The sequence below is a fragment of the Lagopus leucura genome, unplaced genomic scaffold (assembly GCF_019238085.1).
Source record: "Lagopus leucura isolate 7727_CA_CO unplaced genomic scaffold, USGS_WTPT01 Super-Scaffold_100001, whole genome shotgun sequence".
NCBI classification, from domain to species: Eukaryota; Metazoa; Chordata; class Aves; order Galliformes; family Phasianidae; genus Lagopus; species Lagopus leucura.
Window position 1 is genome coordinate 86,610,464 of NW_024962262.1, and position 19,412 is coordinate 86,629,875.

Below are 19,412 nucleotides of genomic sequence, written 5' to 3' on the forward strand. Positions count from 1 at the left end.
CAAAGACCTCTTTTTTCATAATTACCAGTAAAATGCAATCGCTTAGGGTCCTGTTACGTTCCAGCAAAAATATTATCAGAAATAAGGCCTAAGCATGAACAGGATCCTTCTACCAGAAGCATTAAGACTTACTGGGTGTCCTCCTTCCTGGGCCGCATCCGGCTACTGCTGTGGTGAGTCCCACTTTGGAACTGCCACCAACTCTCCCATGTGCCCAGCACTAGGAGGACCTATTTTTGTTTAACTGATAAATACCACTGCAATGAATGCAGCAATTACTACAGATAGTTTTTCAGCAAAATGAAGGGTTGTATTTTCACAGTTCGTGTCTCTCCAGTCCCCAGAGCTCTGAAGAGGGCATCAACTGTTATATGTTGGCCACCCTGCTCCAGTCCAGGGAGCAGCAGGTCTGGCTTCAATCCCCCTGCTGCATATCAGCTCTGCTGTGCAGTGCTGGGTGTATTGGGTTGCAGCCCCTCCTCTTCCTTTCAAAAGCGTGTCCACCTTTACAGAAACACAGTATGGAAGTCGAGTCCATTCTAATACATCCTCTTTAGTTGCATACACTTGTCACATCCCTTTCCATTTTATATTCAGCGAGGCTTTGCCTGCCCAAAAGACTGCAGCTATATGAAATTGGAAAAGATGTTGGGATAGCTCGTATGACTCAGTGTTACAATCGATGCCTATAGCCTTAACAAAGACTGAGTGGGCAGAAGTGGGCTAGAAAAAAGAAAGGTATTACCTGCTCTGATGCTTGTGCCTTTGAATTCTGATTTCCTAATTAACAAATATTTGTGAATTGGTATCCCGGTAATTGGAGCAATGACTTAGGTCTGTGACACACAACTCAGCAACACTGGAATATGGGACCACTGGTTAGTCGAGCACTACCTAGAGAAAAAACAAACCTAAGTTATCACTTAGTTTGACACATGCTGATGTTGCTGACCCAAAAACAGCCTCAGAGATTTTTAAATGTTCTAAGTTCCACCATTCAAAAAAAATCTTAAATCCAAAATGACCAATGAAAACTTGTATTTCACTTCATCCAGGGGGTAAAGTACTGGTAGAGATGAGAGACTGGTAATAGGTTTACTGATCAACAGCATTGTTAAAGGAAAGAAAAAAATGTCCAAAAAGTTAAGGCAATGCTTTAGAAGGCACTATGCTTTTTAAGAGGCCCATTTCCTAGCCATGATGGGAATTCCCAGTATTTAAAGAAGAATATGAATAATGAATAATGATTGAGAACTGATTAAAAACATTTTACTAGTCCCCAAAAATACACACTCCACAGTAAAGAAAGAACAGTGTAATGATTGAAGAAAATAACACAGCCAGATTTAAAAGAGAAGTGGGGCTGGCTTTAAAAAAAGTAGAACACACAACAAATAAACAGAGGAGAAGCTGAATATAAACTAGAAAATGGGAATTAGAAAAAACTGATGACGGAGGTAAAATGGGGGAAAAAACACTGACAAAGCTTTTTTTTTCTTTGAAAGTAAATTAAGAATAAAATGAGTCCTAATCGTGGTATTGATTCTTTATCAGATGGAAATGTTAGATTGCTCAATAATAATGCAGACAAGACAGATGAAATCAATAAAAACTTCTGTCCTACTGCCAGGAAAAGAGTCAATGGAGATGACATGGTTGATGACATGTCTATTCCAATATCATCTCAGAAGAATTCGATACCATCTACTGAAATCAGTCAGCAGGATGGGATACTTTGCACTGGAACTCTCTTTATTTAAAAACAAAAACAAAAAACAACAACCAACCAACCATTGAACAGGAGTTCTCTGCACTATTTGTGTCGATTTTGTACCTCTCGGTGCACTGGAGGAGGAAGAACCTGCAATGTGGCATTTTGTTAAGACTCTGTAGAAAGGGGTAACCGTGGTATAATTGTGTCATATCTGTATTTACTCACAGATAACTACAAACCTGCGATACGATCTCAGTTCTGAACTGAAAAATGAAGTGGCCAACGTAGAACATGAGGAATAAAGATAAAAAGGAAGAAAATATATGTAGGGACACTCACCCCTGACTGTACCGAAAATTCAACCCATTTGACTGTGCTGATATTTTTCTCCAAGGAAACTGCTTACATCATTGTTAAATATAGCAAAACTGGTGCAGTATACTTAAGGTCCTGGAAGGCAGTTTCCCTTCTATCACATGGCAATTTGATTTAACAACTTGACATAAGATAATAGTCATTAAGTAGACTATAAATGGCCTATCAGACTGGTCCCAAAATACAATTAAGAATGAGAAGTAACTAAGTTTAACTATGTTCGTACCAAGATCCTGGAGAGTTTTTGGCCTCACGATAAATTTAGTCCACAATCTGGAAGAAAACAGTTGCATTTGCAAAATGTTTAATAAGACCAGGAGACCTCTGAAACATGAAAAAGGGAGCAGCTGATGTAGTGCACTCTGCATGGCACAGTGAGATGGGAACACGGCTCTGCTTTAGCACAAAGGCAGCCATCTCTTGCACTGCTGCAGGGAGCTTTGTCTAGGGAAGGAGCAACTCTGCAGAGGACCCTGAACTCAGGGTAGCTGAGGAACTGCATATGAGCTTGCAGTGCAACACTGCTTAAAGGGGCGAATGTGATCCCTGCATGTTCACCCAGAGGCAAGGTACGTACGTATACTGCCTCAGTCCTCAGGTATATTCTCCAATTTTCATGACTGTTTTCTACTGATTTGTTTTCTACTGATACTGTTTTCTATCTGAGGTCTACGCATCTTTCTGCCAGAAATAATGCACTGTCTATGAGGAAGCTCAGGAAGCAGTGTCACAAGTGGTGACATACAACATCATCATGTAGATTTTTGCTCACGCATTTCAAAAGCTGATCTCATTGGTGAGCAATGTCTCATCTTTCAGTTCTGGAAAGATGGCACCTATCTTTGTCTTTACTAACCATACAAGGCAAGCAGTTTGAAGAACGCAGGATGATGTGAGAAGCAAATGAAAAGTGAGAAGACCAGAACTACTGACAAGAAGAATGAGAACAGCCACAGGAAAAAAAAAAAACAAAAAACAAAAAAAAAAACACACACACACAAAAAAAAAAAACAAAAAAACACCATAAACATGCTGCCCAAGCATAATACACATATCAAAGGAGAGTAGAGAGACAACTTGAATGTTGTCTCCTTCCATATCTCCTTCAAGCTTGAAAAAGAAGATTCCCACAAAACACCTGGGTTCATTTGCGTCAAAGTATATAAGGTATCAGCACTTGAGCTGCCCATAGCAGCCTTGCATCTGTCCAGCACAAAGATGCCAGTGATCTCCTAATTGTTACTGTACTGTTTCAGCTCTATTGGAGTACAAACTCTGATATCAGCGAGCTTTCAGTAAACCTGATGGCCCTACAGAGACTTATGACGAGTCACAGATCACAATCCTAAAGCAGACACACACACACACACACAAAAACCACTCTTGCAAATCATCTTGAATACAATTTGCTGTATCCATTGTCATGCCTGTTGAGAGCCACATGACTCTCCTGCAAGTAGATTTTAACTTATAGCGGGAATTAACACTGGAGTTAACAGGTCTCCTCAATGCCCAAGACTTTAGTCACTGACAAATCTCAGGCGACAGAGGTTGGAACCACTTCATTTCTTGCAAACTAGTTCAGCACTGTTACACTCTGAGTGTATTGCCTATTAAGTCAAAGCATGGAAAACCTGGAATTATCCTAGAAACATCTGTCCTGGGAAAAGTAAAGGTTGCCATGGAATTAAGGGGGTTGATTTCTGATCTTTTCAAGAAAGGATGCAGAAAGCACAACCCTGAATAGGAGGGAAAAAAAAAAAAAAAAATTAAACAAGGAGAATCTTATTCACAAAATAACAGACTCAAAAAATACCATAGACTTTTCTCCTAGTGCAGGAGGAGGCTCAGACTGCAACTTCTAAAGGCAGCACTGACCTCGCAGAGAACAGCCCCACAGAGAGAAGATTAAATTTCCATGGACTGCCATGTAAGGAGAGCTGTGAAAATGCCAAGTGCTTCTAATGATGCCCCTTTTAGGCAAGATATTTACCACTGACAAAAGTAAAGATGGTCATACGGAGACCACGTCTCCCACCCATGGAACCCACTGTCATGGAACTGGCCCAGCAAGATAAAAGGACCATGTTTATCCAAGAGCTCTTCAGTTCTCAACTGCTGCATAGGCTACAGGAAGGAGAAAGATCTCCTAGGGAAGGTTCTGTATCTGAACAGCATAGTCTCTGCACAGTAGGGACCAAGTGTTCCTTTTGAGTCATTAACTCAGCTATTTTGCACAGTAATAAAGCCTAGATAAGGAAACAGCCAAGAACAACAGATTGCCAGAGAGGGGTGGGGTAGAGCAGAGATCCCCGCTTCAGCTCCTGACAAAGCTGTTCATTTTTATTCCCTACCACAAGATAGCAGCCGTGGTGACACAGGTTATCAATGACCAGAGGCAATCCAGTGCCACTGGAAACAAATCCAGGGAACGAAGCCGTGATGTGTTTCTGGCCAAAGCCTTCAAAGCAAAAAGCTGAGGACTGGAGGAGGTCTCTTGGGGCCCCAACTTTGCTAACACAGCCGTCCTGACCATGTGCTGGCTCACAGCGATAACATTGTGTGCCGAGGTTGGCATGCAGTCCAGGTGAAATCACAAGCAGAAAAGCTTCCCAACCCTGTGTGGCCTCAGCAGTCACGTTCACAGCTCCTCACCCGCCTACCACTCCTCATCAGGCTCCACCCAGCACCCTCCTGCACCCACAGGGACACTTTGCCCTTCCGGGCTTTCTTCCACAAAGTTGGGTAGTAGCCATTGTATTTTTTTAGGAAATACTGCTACATCCAGTACCTACTGCCTGCACACAAAGGCCTGAGCCTCTGCTGGCACACGTTCTTGCCCTGAGCTTCATCTATGGCACCGCTCATCTTCCCAGCATTTTCCTCACAAATTTCTAACAGCTGTGTGTTACCCCCAACAATTTATCCACATGCACAGCTTTGCTCCAGTTTAACACTGCGGGGAAGAAAATAAGAAACAAAGCAAAACTCTGATATCACAGGAATATCAACAGGGATCCAACCACATGACATTCAACAAAGCTAAATGCCAGGTACTTCACTTGCACATAACAACTCAGTGCAGCAGTTTAGGCTTGGGGAGGAGTGGCTAGAAAGTTGCTCAGCAGAAAAGGACCTGGGGATACTGATTGGTGGCCAGCTGAACATAGGCCCACAGTGCACCCAGGTGACCAAGAAGGCCAATGGCATCCTGGCTTACATCAGAAATAACATGCCCTGCAGGACCAAGAAAGTGATTTTCTACCTACTCAGCACTGGTAAGACCACAGCTAGAGTGCTGCATTCAGCTTGGATTCCTCACTGCAAGAATATTGAGTTACTAGAAAGCATTCAGAGAAGAGCAGTGAAGCTGATGGAGGGACTGAAAACAGAACTGGGATTTAGTCTGGAGAAAAGGAGACTGAGGAGACAACTCATCACTCTCTTGAAAGGAGGCTGTCAGTCTATTTCCTCAAGTGAGAAAATATATGCCATCTCTGCACGTATTTAAGGGATGTGTGGATGAGACACTTAAGGATGTGGTTTCATGATGGACTTGAAGAGTGAGGTTAGACTTCATCTTAAAGACCTTTTCCAGCCTAGATGATTCTATGGTTTTTACACAACCAAACAAAAATGTCCATTGGTGAGAGGAAAAAAAAAACACGTTAGGTGAGAGGAACGCATTTAGCCCTTGCACCCTTCTCCCAGCAAAGGTGGGGGTCTCCCAATGAGGCCTCTGTCTTCTCCCATCCTGTACAACAGAGTCAAACCCTTGAGAGTAGCATAGATAGTGGAATGGGATTCTGGAGATGAGAGGCTGGTGACAGGTTGAAAGTGATGGAAGCTGCTCTTGGAAACAGTGGTACTTACTTCCACCATCATCAGTGGTGGAGGTAGCTGCCAATCCCAGAGAACGACTGGGGTAGATGCTTACATGGGAAACAGGAACAGAGTGGGGTCAAGGAGAGCTACTTACTGGAGCAATAAGATTTGAAGATTAGAGAGCAAGAGTGATATGGCTTGGTTGTTTGCAGGTTGTTTGTACAGAGCAAGGTGAAAAAGAGTAACAGCTTGGATTGAGAGGGGATGCCTCCGTCACTTGCTCTGAGGCAACTCTCAACCACTTGCCTGCCAACAAGGGAGACAAACTCAGACACCAATTGCAGAAAGAACTACTATGATCATCAAGACTCACGCCTTAGAAAACCTGGGCCAGAAATTTTGGCAGAAATCCTTTCCATCTCCACAAGCGTCTACTTTCTGACAAGAATCCAAACAAATTAAAAGCCCCCTGTGAAGAATCCTTCACAATCCTCAGCAAGCTTTTCCAGTGATTAATTGCATGCAATGTTAAAAAATTAGTCCTCTTTTGATGCTTTAAAAAAAAAAGTTTCAAATTGAATCAGTCATTAATTCTTTTTTCACTTCAGTCTGATAGAACAAGAAGTTTGTTCCACATATAGGTATATATATACACACACTACAAAAGCTAGCCTTCAGCTTTATTTTCCCTTCAGTTCTTTGACCTCTTTCACTGGAAGGCACATTTCCAACTCTAACAACTCAGGCATATTCCCTGAAACCTCTCCCATCCAGGAACCACCAACAAAAGCACTAAATAGAGTACATGGGAAGTGACAATGTTAGTACTCAATGACACGCACACCCACTCTCTCCTAGAGCTATTCATCCTGAAGTTATTTACCAAAAGTTGCATGCGTTTCCCCAGCTACAGCACCATCCTGGAATTCTGTTGTCAGCCAGTGAGCCACTCCAGTTCCCATCATTCCTTGTCACTGCTGCCCAAGACAAACTCACTAACTGGTAAGCATAGCCTGTGCTCCTTATCCTTTGACATGTGACTTGCAACAACTAATGTTATGCTTGGATGCATCTTTCCGAGTGATCCAGGCTATTGCAACGTCTTTTTTTTTTTTACTGCCTTACTGATTTTTCACTCCTCACTACCATTCAATGACTATTTCACTATCTTTCAGGTGATTGATCATAGAGTTCAATAATATACAGCAACAAGAGACCAACTTTGAAACACTTATTTCCCCTTACAATTGCACAACCCCATCCATCTGGGAAGTGACACATTTCCTGTAAAGTTCTAATGCTGGCATTGCAAGAACCGCCACCACCACAAATTTCTAGAAGCAATATGCCAGCACTACCTATTCCTAATTCAGTCTATCTTGTTTAATTTGATGTTTTAAAGTAAAAGTTACCATCTAATCCATGTTTCCATAAGCGGACCTCTACTTAAATAGCAGCTTTCCCTCTCTGGCTGAGATAAAAGCAAATGATTTATGATGCTTGAACTGCTGCTGGGATCTTGTCTGTCAGAGGCATAAAATTTCTCACCAGAACACAGGAGCATGAATAACTTGTTCTCAAAGTGTCTGCAGCACTAGTCCTTCATCTGGCAAAGCTTATGCACATTATTAACTTCACTGCATCACAGGAGCTGGTGACAGTGTACAGTAAAATACATGTTTTCACTTCTTAAAGGAACTGGGGCCCAGGAGGATGCCAAAGGGAAGTCGAAACAGGAGGTTAGACAGTTGGAAACTTTCCTTTACACTGTTATACAGAACTCACATCTTTTCAGTTGCTGAGTAAATAAACAGCTGACTGCATTCCCACTGCCTGATTGCTTCAGGTGCATTACACAAATTACAAATAAGTAAAAACACAGATTCCCTTACTCCCAAGAGATTTTTGAAGATCAGCTACTAACCCCTAACTGTATCTGTGTTTGTTGGGTAATGAATGAGGTGAGGCAACACCCTTGACTGATGAGATCCATGAGGAAAAAGGTGAGTTGTGCCTTCCTGTGAAGAAGAGCTCATGGATCTGACATCACACCGTGCAGCTCTTCCATCCGCAATGGAGTCTCAGTAGCCTGTGTCTGTAGGAGTGTCTGTTCTTTCCCATTTTATAGTGGATCACTGTATAAGGAGGAATGAAATCCAGTGTCTTTGTTCATTGTAAGCAAAAGGCCCAAGTGACACAAAACCTTCCTGGAAGGATGCTTTACCCAATTGTCTGAGCTGGCTGATCCAAGAACAACTTACCTCCTAAAAGATAATGTTTTAGTTGAGAGTAACACTTTGGTTTCCCATGTCATCCAGGCAGTTTGTCCATTTCTGTGTCAGGCCACATGCCAGAGGGGAGGCTAGAACACTGCAGGCTGCTCAAGTGTTTCTGCTTGGGAAGACAGGTGTGGTTAGAAGGTAAAACAATAGCCATTGGTGTCAGGAAACACCAAACCCTGCAGCATGTTCTTAGATATTAAATCTTGAGTGACGTTCACTTTAGTTTTGTGATTAGGACTAGGAAATACAGAGCAACACAAGCTTCAGCAATGAAATACAAGTGCTTCCAAGCATCAATATCCTGCACACTATGCACTGCAAGGTAAAGTTGTGGCCTATGGCAACAGGCCCATGAATATTTCTAATTAAAGAGCTTATATACCAAGAACAGTTTCAGAGACCCAAGCTGCAGTATCACTGCATTCAAACTAGCAAGAAGACTGAGGATAAACAGCATTCATGGCTACCAAATGCAACACTTACTCTATAATCCACATAGCAAAATATCAAGTACATTCTTTTGGTCATTCCCTCACATTACTTTTAGAAGCATAGACTTCACAGAATCACAGAATTGTTTGAGATGGAAAGGACCCTTGAAGGCCACCCATTCCAACTCCCCAATAAACAGGGGCACCTACAGCTCCATCATGTACTCAAAGCTCTGTCCAGACTGACCTTGTCTCCAGGAATGAGTGGGGCATTCACTACCTCTATGGTCAACCTCTGCCAGCGCCTCACCACCCTCATTGTAAAAAACTTCTTATACCCAATCTAAAACTCCCCTGTTTCAGTTTGAAATCATTTCCCCTCGTCTTATCACAACAGACCCTGCTGAACAGTATATCCCCTTCGTTCTTAGATCCCTCATTTTAGATACAGAAAGGCCACTCTCAGGTCTCCCCAGAGCCTTCTCCTCTCCAGGCTGAACAGCCATAGCTCTCTCAGCCTGTCCTCATAGCAGGGGTGTTCCATCTCTTGGATTATTTTTGTGGCACTCCTCTGGACACACTCCAACAGGTCTACGTCTCTCCTGTACTGAGGACTCCACATCTGGACACAGTACTCCAAGGGAGGCCTCACCAGCTGAGAGAAGAGGGGCAGGATCACATCTTTGGGGTCCCATAATTTCATGTATTTGCCCCCATAGAAGCCTCTAGAATAGTTAGCTAAAAAAAAAACCAATAACATGGCATATATGGCATGTATTCCATACCTTGGACATTTTTCCCCATGTAAAATACACTGTTAATTCTTCTTCCATACCTTCCTAATTATTTTTCTCCCTATTTCCATCTTTCTCTTTTTATATTTTGACTCCTGAGCCTGTCTCCCTCTGCATCAGCTTGACCAAGCCTTTCATTTCTTCTTCTTTAATCCATGTTTCTTTCTTCAATATCCATCTTCTCAGAGCCTTGGGGACCCTTATTCCCCCTAACTGATGGGCTTCATCCCCTCACAAAGCGTACTCCAGTAGTATTTGGACTGTATGGAAAAACAAGCATCTCGTAGTTACTGTTAGATCCTTTATGATTCGTACAGGAAGAGCCTGTTTATAGCCTCGAGCCTGCAAGGGCTTCTGGAATTTGAAAATCCTTTCTTCTTCCATTTTCAGGGCAAACAGCTGAAGAGACTAGGAATCTTGCCTCCCCTCACAGATATCTTTGCCTTCCAGACAGCAATCTTACCTTTAGATCCCCCAGTTCAGCAAATGAGCTATCATATATCCCAGTGTTCGCCCAGCCTATGCAATCTGATAGGCCACCTATACTGAAGAGGGTGATTAACATCTAAGAATGGATGGGAGGTGACCTTCCACACAGCCATGATATATTTTTGGAAGAGCAAGGCAAAGTCAGAAGGGCTTAGTAAACTCTTTGATCATTTAAGTTTCTGGTTACCAGATAACCACCACTATCCCTCCCATAAATCCATTTATCCTTAAGAACGTGAATCCTCATCCCCATTTCTGCAGCATTAGCACCTACTGCTAAGTTACATCTTTCACTCAGCTGCACCATCATCCCTCAGCAGTTCCAGAAACTCATTGCCCAAGTGCTCTGCTTTCTGTGTTTGATGACATGGCCGCGTGCTTTGCTTGCTGCACACACTGCATACCTTCTGCAGCATCCCAATCACATGACATGTGCAGGCACTAGGCCACAACCAGAAAACCGCCGCTCCTAAAATCCCTTAAAAATCCACTTATTTCATGCATTTTTCACGGCTCCTCTCATTCTCCTGTCTGGTTTTACATTCAGATCCACTGCTAACTAGCCTCATTTATAACAAAGCACAGCAGGAGCTAGAGAAATCGCTAAGTCTGGTGGCATTATAACATCAGGAGTACTTCCCCACTCCCATTATCTCTACTTCCCGCATTCTATTTGCTCTATTCCCTTTTCCTTCTCCTCCTTTTATTTTTTCTGGCATGAAACAGTTACACTGGGACCATTGCAAATGAGAGCCAGTTTCTGCTGAGTAAAGCAACAGCTCAGCTAGTGATTTGTATCTCCTCACTGCCACAGGTTGGCCAGAGCAGAGGCACCTGGTGTTGTGTGCTGCACAGCAACTCCAGGAGATAACAGCACCTTGAAGAGAAGACACATAGGCTGCCTGTGGGAAGACAGTGACATGGCTTCTGCAGGACACAGACATCTTGCATTTAGTTCTAGCATGGACATCCCTTTGAAAGCAGGACACCACCTTGCTGTCATTCTTGGTCTAAGACAACAAAGGATGTTTCTGGCAAGAAGCACTCCAGAGAGAAAGTAAAAAGAGCCATGTGGGTGGTGGCATCATCCAACAGTCCAGCAATTAATATATTTTGCAAGATGAGGGGTGTGTGGAAAGAAAAAGAACAAATGAAGCTTAATGTTTTTTTCCCTGTGATCTCAAATTTCTCAGGTAAACTGCTCCACCCTTCAAGGCTGGAGGACTTCCTAAGATGAAATCCACCCAAATCTGACAAGGAAGCTCCTTAAAACTTTCAGAGAATAATTAACCAAGCAGCTAGATGAAGTGCAAACATCAGTCTTGGCCTTATGTGAGCAGGTTACTAGAGCGATATGAAGAAAGCGCAGTCCCACTATTTATTACCATAGCAGCTTCGCCTAGCATTAAGTACATTTCCTTCCATGTGCTATTCTGATTCAGTGAGCAGATATCAATGTCATAGCTACCTCCATCTCATAGAACAGCACATTTCAGAGGTGAAGGGGCTAGATGCTCTATCCACCTATCCTCATCCACCAGGAAAAGAAGGAAATTAAATGTACCTCCTGTGTTTTAGACACTGGCCACAACACAATAAGTCCTGCACTGTGCACCAGTTGACCTGAAAACCTGTATTCTAGCAGACTGAAATAAGCCTTGAACATTGGGTTCTTCAGGCTGTTAGAGACGTCAGGCACAATACTGGTGAGGTGGTTTCAGTAGTTTACTACTGGTCTCAAGAGCTAACAGGGTGCCAAATGGCCCACTGATACACAAATGCCTAACTCCTAGATGGGTAGCTAACAGTATTCATTTCAAGGGGAATTGTATGCTTATTATCTCCAATATATTGTGCTCATGATCCTGCCTTGTTATAAACAGCATTAAAGAAAAAACATTGAAGCGCAGGAAAAGAAATTCTGAAGCCTTGGAAAAAGGCATATTAGTGAGTGAATAGATACAGAAAGAGTCATCAGTGAGCAGTAAAACACTGCTCTGGAAGATGGTATGAGGAGATAGCACCAGCCACAAAACATGGACATAGAGTCCACATGGAGAGGATGAAACCTGACAGAGGAGCCACAGAAGGAACACGAAGCTGAAGAGTGAGCAGGGTAAGGCAGCAGAACTCAGGGGTAGTGCAGGAATGTGTGGCAGGAGGCTGGGGACTGCAAGTAGCACAGCAGTAACTGAGGAAAATGGAGCATTTCACTTTGAGGATGTAGGCAAAAAGTCAGGCATTTAAGAAAGAACTGCGAGATTTGACAGATCCACGTGCAAAACAGAGCTTGGATAGAGTAAAATGTGGTAATCTGGATGCCATTCTCAGGGAGAACAGCAGAAATACTGGAGGTAATGAAGAGAAGCGGCCTTGGGAAAAGACCCCGCTTTTCCACATATCAAGTTCTACATGTTGGTCGGGAATGATGGAAGACTGAAGAAGCGGAAAGACGCCAGAACAAAGAGATAGAAGTACAAGATGTGGGACAGAAACAGCAGAAAAAACAGAGGGGGAGAACGGTTAAAAAAAAAAAAAAAAAAAAAAAAAAAAAAAGGAAGAAAGAAAGAAAAAAAAAAGAAACAGGAAGGATCAAAAGATAGAGACTTCTAGAGATGGCTGGGGCAACACTAGATATTCCTGTGAGAACAGCCTTGGGATTATAGTACTGAGTAGACTTCAGGGTATCCAAGCAAGTAGTGGAGCAGAAGAACTTGCCAAAGATGATGTGAGTAGAGAGAATGCAGAAAGTTTGTTCCATCCTGCAGAGATTGCAGCACGTGAAAATGATTGCAGGGATAACTGCAGGACTAGTGCCATAGAAAAGATGCACAACTGTAAAAGTCAGTAGATAACAACATGGAGTAGAGCCATAGTCCCAAGACTATGAGACCCAAAACTATCCCAAGAAAAGAATATACGCAAGATTATTCTCTTAATAAGGACAGAAGGCTAAAGAAATAAGTCAAACTGAAATTTTTCATTGAAACGTCTGTTCATAATGACGATCCCTACTCTAAAGGAGAAGCCCCTTATTTCAACTTTCAGTGTTTAAAATAGCTGGGCCAGCAAAAATGTAATTGCATCTTCAACCACCAAGACATAGAGATCTTCATCTCCAAGTTCTTTGACAAAAAGTCTTCAGCACAATTTCATTTTATTTTCGGAAGTTTTTCTTCAGCAAGGAATTTTAACTTCATGACTTTTGTCTCCAATTCGGGAACAAAAGCAATAAGTCTAGGATTATTTTTTTAAAACATTTTAAACATACACATTTCCCACTCCAAAGGAAAGAGCCTCTTTCCAGCCAGTTCCACTACAACTTTCATTGCTTTCCTCTAGTGATGAGGAGCTGTACATCAGTCTGACATCACTTACAGGTTCCAGAATGATGTATCTGCTCAGTAGTAGCTGAGTTTTTATATTCAGGGTTCCCTAGTTCAAACCTGAAAGGAGGACAGTCTCAGGAGTATCACTGCGAGCTGCTTGTTTGTAATAACAATACATGTTCTTTTAATTGCCGTGGGCCTACAGGTAGAAGTTAAATATTCAGAAACGATACCCACTTCTAGTGATAACTCAGATTAGTACATACCCCAACATACCCCAGCAGAGAGAAATAAGAGACTTGTGAAATAAGGAGAACACAAAAAAACCTGTGCAGTCATTTCCACCGCCACGGTGCTCATAACCCTAAGTACTAATACCCTGCAAGCACATCAGACAGCTTACATTTCCAACTCCAACAGGTTCTGAAAAGCAATAGTTACTCCAAATTCAGCAAACCCCTGTTCTAACACAACATTCCTATGCTGCCATGCCTATCATACCAGTAGATCAGCACCTCTGGTGTTCGATACATCTTGGAAGTTATTCTGCCTCAGACTTGTTTCAGGTTAGAGCCCTTGCTTTATTACCGTGGTCTGGATTGGAGTCCCACACCAGTTGCCGGCTGCCAGCGATTCAGGCTCTCATGCTCTGCAGCGCTTTCTGCAGAGCTGCTCAGGAGATTACACCAGCGATGGCATTTTATCAGTGCTGCTACGAGGTGAGTGCAGACATGATAAAGAAGTGTTAAAAGTCAACGAGGTGCCATTGACAAGGATTGAAGCTGTACTCGCGCTTCCCCACCGACCACGTGTGCGCTGATGTTGTGCAGCCCAGTCGCCTTCTTACCAAGGGCTGCTTTGGCAGGCTGCACATATTGCCCTCCCTTTTTGGTACACAGCTGAGAGTCAAGACAGCCAGCTCATCTCCTCTGGAAGCATCAGGCCTGTATGGAACAAATTCAATCTTATGAAACCCACAGAGGTTCCCTGGGTGAGCATTAAAGAGATTTTTTTATCATTCAGATATTCTGATAGCAGGTTAGCCCAGTTGCTTTAATTCCTTCCCACCACTCCCTCCCAGAACAGAGGACTCCCTTTGAGAGATACACTCCCCCAGAAGATTGCTTTCCCAGGCAAACATCCCTCTACCTGGAGCTGAGCAAAGCCTCCAGCAGAACGCCTGGCATTCAACCACAGAGACTAACCCCAGGAACAAGGGAGCTCCAGGGCTTAGTAATCCTTCCCTGAACAATGGCTTGATTAGTACCTGAGAGTGTCTCCTTTGGGTTTTGAGGGGCAGATGAACAGGCTCATAAGAAACTCATTCCTGCTGTGCAACTGTTGGCACAACCCCCAAGCTGGAAATCATGTAAGCAGCCGGCAAGCCTGAATATTAACCATGCAACAGAGCAATACACAACATCACAGTCAAAGCACCTGGTCCATCCTTGTCATGGTACCGGTAACTCTGCAGAGCAATAGCAGAGGCAGCTTAAGTGGGCACAGAGTGGTCACAGTATTTCAAAACAGCTTGAAACTCAACAGGCTCTTTCACAAACCTCTGTAATAAGGATTCACCCACATATTAAGGGCATCTCCACCAGAACTGCCACAGCTAACATCCAACTGCCCAAGCAACACAGCTCTAGGGAAGCAGCAAACTTGCAGACTGCACTACAAACAAGCTCTAGCAGACAGCAAGCACCAACCACCACTATAATGAGCTAAAGAACTCCATTATATTCCTGTGGGACAGGTGTGGTTGCAACAACCATCCCCTTTCTCAGCTGATACCAATGCAATCCTTACCAGCAGCCTCTGTGTAGAGGCCCAGACTGAAAGAAATCCTCAGCTCACCTCCAGAGGTTCTGCCTTGTGCAAGGCTGGGGCATGCTGAGCAATTACTAGAGAGGAAGACTGGCCATGCTGTGGTTGTTGCTCTGCTTATATTTGCTTGGGTCGAGGGAAGAGATCGTGACAGCGTCTGTAACACATATCGCTATGTCACAGACTATCTGCACTAAAGAAAAAAGAATTTATTGAGCACAGTTTCCTTCTCCACTGGCAGCGCAAGGTGGTGGCAGTGCATAGCGGCCTGCCTTCTCCCTGCTCACACCTCCCTGCCATCTTATGCCTGGCAGCCATTTTCATCTTTGCAGGTAGGGCATGGCTTGTGCAGGCAGGGCAGTGTGTGCTGGGAGACTGCCTGCTGTGGAGATGTAGAGAGGATGCTGACCTGCACAGGCATAGATTCATAGAATCATAGAATCATAGAATCACAGAATCACAGAACCATTTGGGTTGGAAGGGACCTCAAAGCCTATGCACTTCCAAGTCCCTGCTGTGGGCAGGGCTACCCCCCACCAGCTCAGGCTGCCCAGGGCCCAACCAACCTGGCCTTGAATGTCTCCAGGAATGGGGATAACTGTGCTCCCTGTCAAATGCGTCCCACACCAGGTGTTTGGGCCCTGGCAGCAGCCTGACAATTCTGGTCCCAAAGAGCCAGGCTTTGCACCCTTGCTCTGGATCAAGGCTTCCAGCAGGCACCCTCAGCTCCCTCCTTTGTCTTTGCTTCTGGCCTTCAAGTGTTTTAGTCTGGGACCAAGCAAGCCCTTGAAAGCACATGGTTTTGCAGAAATCCCACGCCTTCCTGGTTTTGTCTGCAGCAGTAGCATCTAAAGTAGGGTTGCTCGCAGCATGTATGCTCCCAGCCCTGGGCAAGACCTGCAAGTCTGCCTGCCTGGTGGGTTTCCCCCAGCATTTTCACAAGGTCTCCCTACCTTCTTTGAGCTTCAGGGAGTTCAGTTTGGGGTGAAGGATAGGTCAGCTCTTATCTCGGATCTGCATGCACAACTGTAACCCTTACCAGTTCCCTTTCCAGCTCCAAGAGTTCCTGCCTGGCGGCACAGCAAGGACCAAGCTTTCCCTCTTTGCTGGCCTTTCAGCCAGAATCAAGCAGAGCCAAAGAGCCACAACAAGTTCTGAGAGACTCCCCAGGTTTAAGGAAAATCTCGGGGGCATCTTGACCTTCCTCTTAGGCAGTCTTTGATGCAGGGCTTGTGGCAAGCAGAAAGCACAGCCACTGGCTCCTGTTCTAGGCCAGCCAGAGCAGCCTGGGGGTGACACTGGGCTGTGACAGGAACTGAATAAAGCCCTCAACTGGCCTGCAGGCCCTGTGAGATTGAGAGATTATATAAATCCACCCTGAACTCCTTTTCCTTCTGCGAAACGCTTGTAGTGCAACCGACATGGATTCAAGAGCTTGAGCTACAGTTTGTTTTAGCAAATACTGTCGTTGTCAGTTTTCCAAATGTCTGTTCACACACAGACTGTCCCAGCACCCTGCCAGAGCTCCAAACATTCATCTGTGAAAAAAATTTCTAGGAAATTGCCTGCATTCATGCCTGTCCTTGTGACCATTTAAAGACCAATCACACAAATATGAGCCCACGTGGATATATAGGTGTCAAAGGTGTAGCTCTCCAAAGCCTTGTAGACGTACATGACCTCAGGAATCCTACTCAGACCACTGCTACCTTCTTCTTACCACAGGACATCACGCTCAGCAAAAGGTCCAGACCAACAACTGCTGCCTCCACCCCCCACTCATTGCTACCACAGGACAAAGATGCCAGAACTGAGTGGGGGTGGATGGGAAGGGAATAGCACAGCAGGCAGAGACAGTTGGTCCCATGTGTTTTCTTTCTTTAAAGATAAAAACTTACACCGGTCAAATGAAAAATCAGGAACAATGCAGGAATTTTAAAGAGGCCCAAGCTGCCACCTGACTCAGCGTCTAGGCAGGATATTGATTAGCAAGGCTATTCTTTATTCCTCTGCTATTGTTTAAGACTGGCCTCGCTCATGACAGCAACAGGCGTGGGAACACAGCAGCTATGGTGTTAAAAAGTGCTTTTATCACTGCGCTGAGTAGAGAGGTCTCTGGGAACCAGAGATGGTGTGTTTGATAGCAAAGGAAAGGCATTCGAACCGAGAGCCTTATTCTGAGATCACAGAATCGTAGAATGGCCTGGGTTGAAAAGGACCACAATGACCATCTAGTTTCAACCCCCCTGCTATGTGCAGGGTCACCAACCACCAGACCAGGCTGCCCAGAGCCACATCCAGCCTGGCCTTGAATGCACGAATGAGATCTATAAGGCCGATCAAACATTTCTTCTCAGTGATATTCAGGCTTCAGTGAGTTTGGAGAGATGCAGAAAGAAAACATTCCAGTCTGCTAAAAATCCTTGGGTTTCTCCTTGAGCCCCAGTAGCTGCTGTGATGGCAGATCCTGTATACATACTCACCCAAGTTTTAACAAGCCATTGAGTTCTGTATGCGGTGTGGCACAGCACAGAGAAGAGGGTCACCACCTATATCTTCACCATGCTTGAGCAGGTTTTGCAAGCCAGGTTGGGCTCCAGCCTGCAACGGCCATCACAGGAAATCAGCAGAACCAAATGTATGGTAGCATATATCATTTCCATTTAAACTAGCCATGTGCTGGCAACCCATCACCCTGAAAAACACAGGTCTCTACTAAGTGAACCGATGGACAATTATACAGTTTCCTGATAGCTCCAGGCAGGAATCATGCAAAATTTTTGTCTCTCTGGGAATTCTACATGCACTAAAAAGCAACACACTTCAGTACTTAAACACATTTGATTTGATTGAGTAGGAGGCAAACAGTGACCATTAAGCAGATTTTCAGCTAAAATATTTCTGGTTCCCCTTGGGGCTGTAAAGCAGGCTGCTGATTTTATATTCTCTGTAGGTTTGTTCTTCGTTTGCAACACAAAGTGTCTCAGATGTGACCACATTATATATATATAAATAGGAGTCTTGTTTTCATCTATGCTTAAGACAAAATAAAAAATGAAACTCCTTCAGGCACTGATAGAACAAACATCCTCATTGGATTCACTCCAAAGACACTCAAAATGAAAGCACACAGTGCACTGCAGAGTGGACCTTCTGACATAGGACATGCTCTCTGTAGACACTAAACACGTATGCCAGCTTCTAGAAACACTCTACAACACTACCTCATGTGTCTGTGTAAGCATGCACAATTTGGTTATAGTGTGAGTATACCAACTTTCTTTGCAGGCTCTCGTGCTTCAGTTTCATTCTTTCCAATCATTTTTAACCTTTCCAAAGTTTAAAGGCAGATGAGACTCAGGCAAGATACTCGCCTTCAGTCTGTAACAAATGGACAACTAAGCTAGACATTTAGAACATAGCCCACCTTCCACAAGAACCACATTAGCAGAAATGTTGCTTTTCATCGATGAACACCCTCTGCTGTTATCTCAGAACTATTTATACTGTTCTTTATTATATTGGTTGTTTATCCTACCTCCATGCCAGCTTGTACTCAGCACAGAGCAAGCCATGTGCCAGACGGGGAAGCTGAAGCCTGGAGGCTGGCTCACTCTGCCCACACAGCGCCACAGACACTGCAGACTGGAGCCACTCAGCTGAAAACAAACTCTGCTCCAGCACTAACCCACACTCAATCCACAGATCAGCAGAGCAGCTACTGCATCAGGTCGTAAGCTTAGCAAAGATGTCTGTCATGTCCTCATCCACATACTCTGGTAGTTGTGAGTTAAACAATCCGTCTTCTTACCCATTATTCCACAGTCCAAAAAGCAATCCAATAAATGCAGCAGGTTGCAATTTAAGAAACAGCTTCTCTCTCCTTGAGCTCAGTAGTATGATCGTATTTCCAACCTTCCTTCCATTCTAAACCTAGCTTGACCTCAATGTAGGTGTGTCTGTGACTCACAAGCCAACAGGACCAAGGCACAGGCTCCAATATGATCATGATCATGATGATCCAATATGGTCATCAGTGCTGTTTAACTATCCGCACACTCTGTGGCACTTTTTCTCCAGGCCAATGATGCTCTCCCAGGATGGATCAGGTGCTAGCATCACTAATAGCAGCTCCCAGAAGGCAGTGTGGACAAAAGCAATTTGGGGTCTGAGGAGGGGTGGAAAGACATACACTGTTCTGTGTCATTTGCCCTCAGAGCCAATGAGCGAAACAGCCTCTCATCAATATTAAGATATTGCTTTTTCATCCCATATTGGTCAAACCCAACAATCTCTTGCTGCAGTGAAAAGCCTCACGTTTGGACAGTTGTGGCTCTCTTATCAAG

The 19,412-nt window shown here is 44.0% G+C and overlaps 1 protein-coding gene across 2 annotated transcripts in view; it reads right to left on the reverse strand.

Annotated features, from left to right (window-relative positions):
• The window catches only part of GJA8 (gap junction protein alpha 8), a 35,617-nt gene extending 20,678 nt beyond the window's left edge, over nucleotides 1–14,939 (reverse strand). The window contains exons 1-4 of one of the 2 annotated variants that reach the window (XM_042868021.1): nucleotides 14,799–14,939; nucleotides 14,507–14,707; nucleotides 13,741–14,183; nucleotides 8,176–8,308 (exon numbers count right to left, since the gene is read on the reverse strand). The gene's annotated coding sequence lies outside the window, so the exon portion shown is untranslated. Of the gene's footprint in view, nucleotides 1–7,838; nucleotides 7,859–8,175; nucleotides 8,309–13,740; nucleotides 14,184–14,506; nucleotides 14,708–14,798 lie in introns of those variants that run through there. The other variant, XM_042868022.1, reaches the window with a different exon arrangement.
• Nucleotides 14,940–19,412: the final 4,473 nt, after the last annotated feature.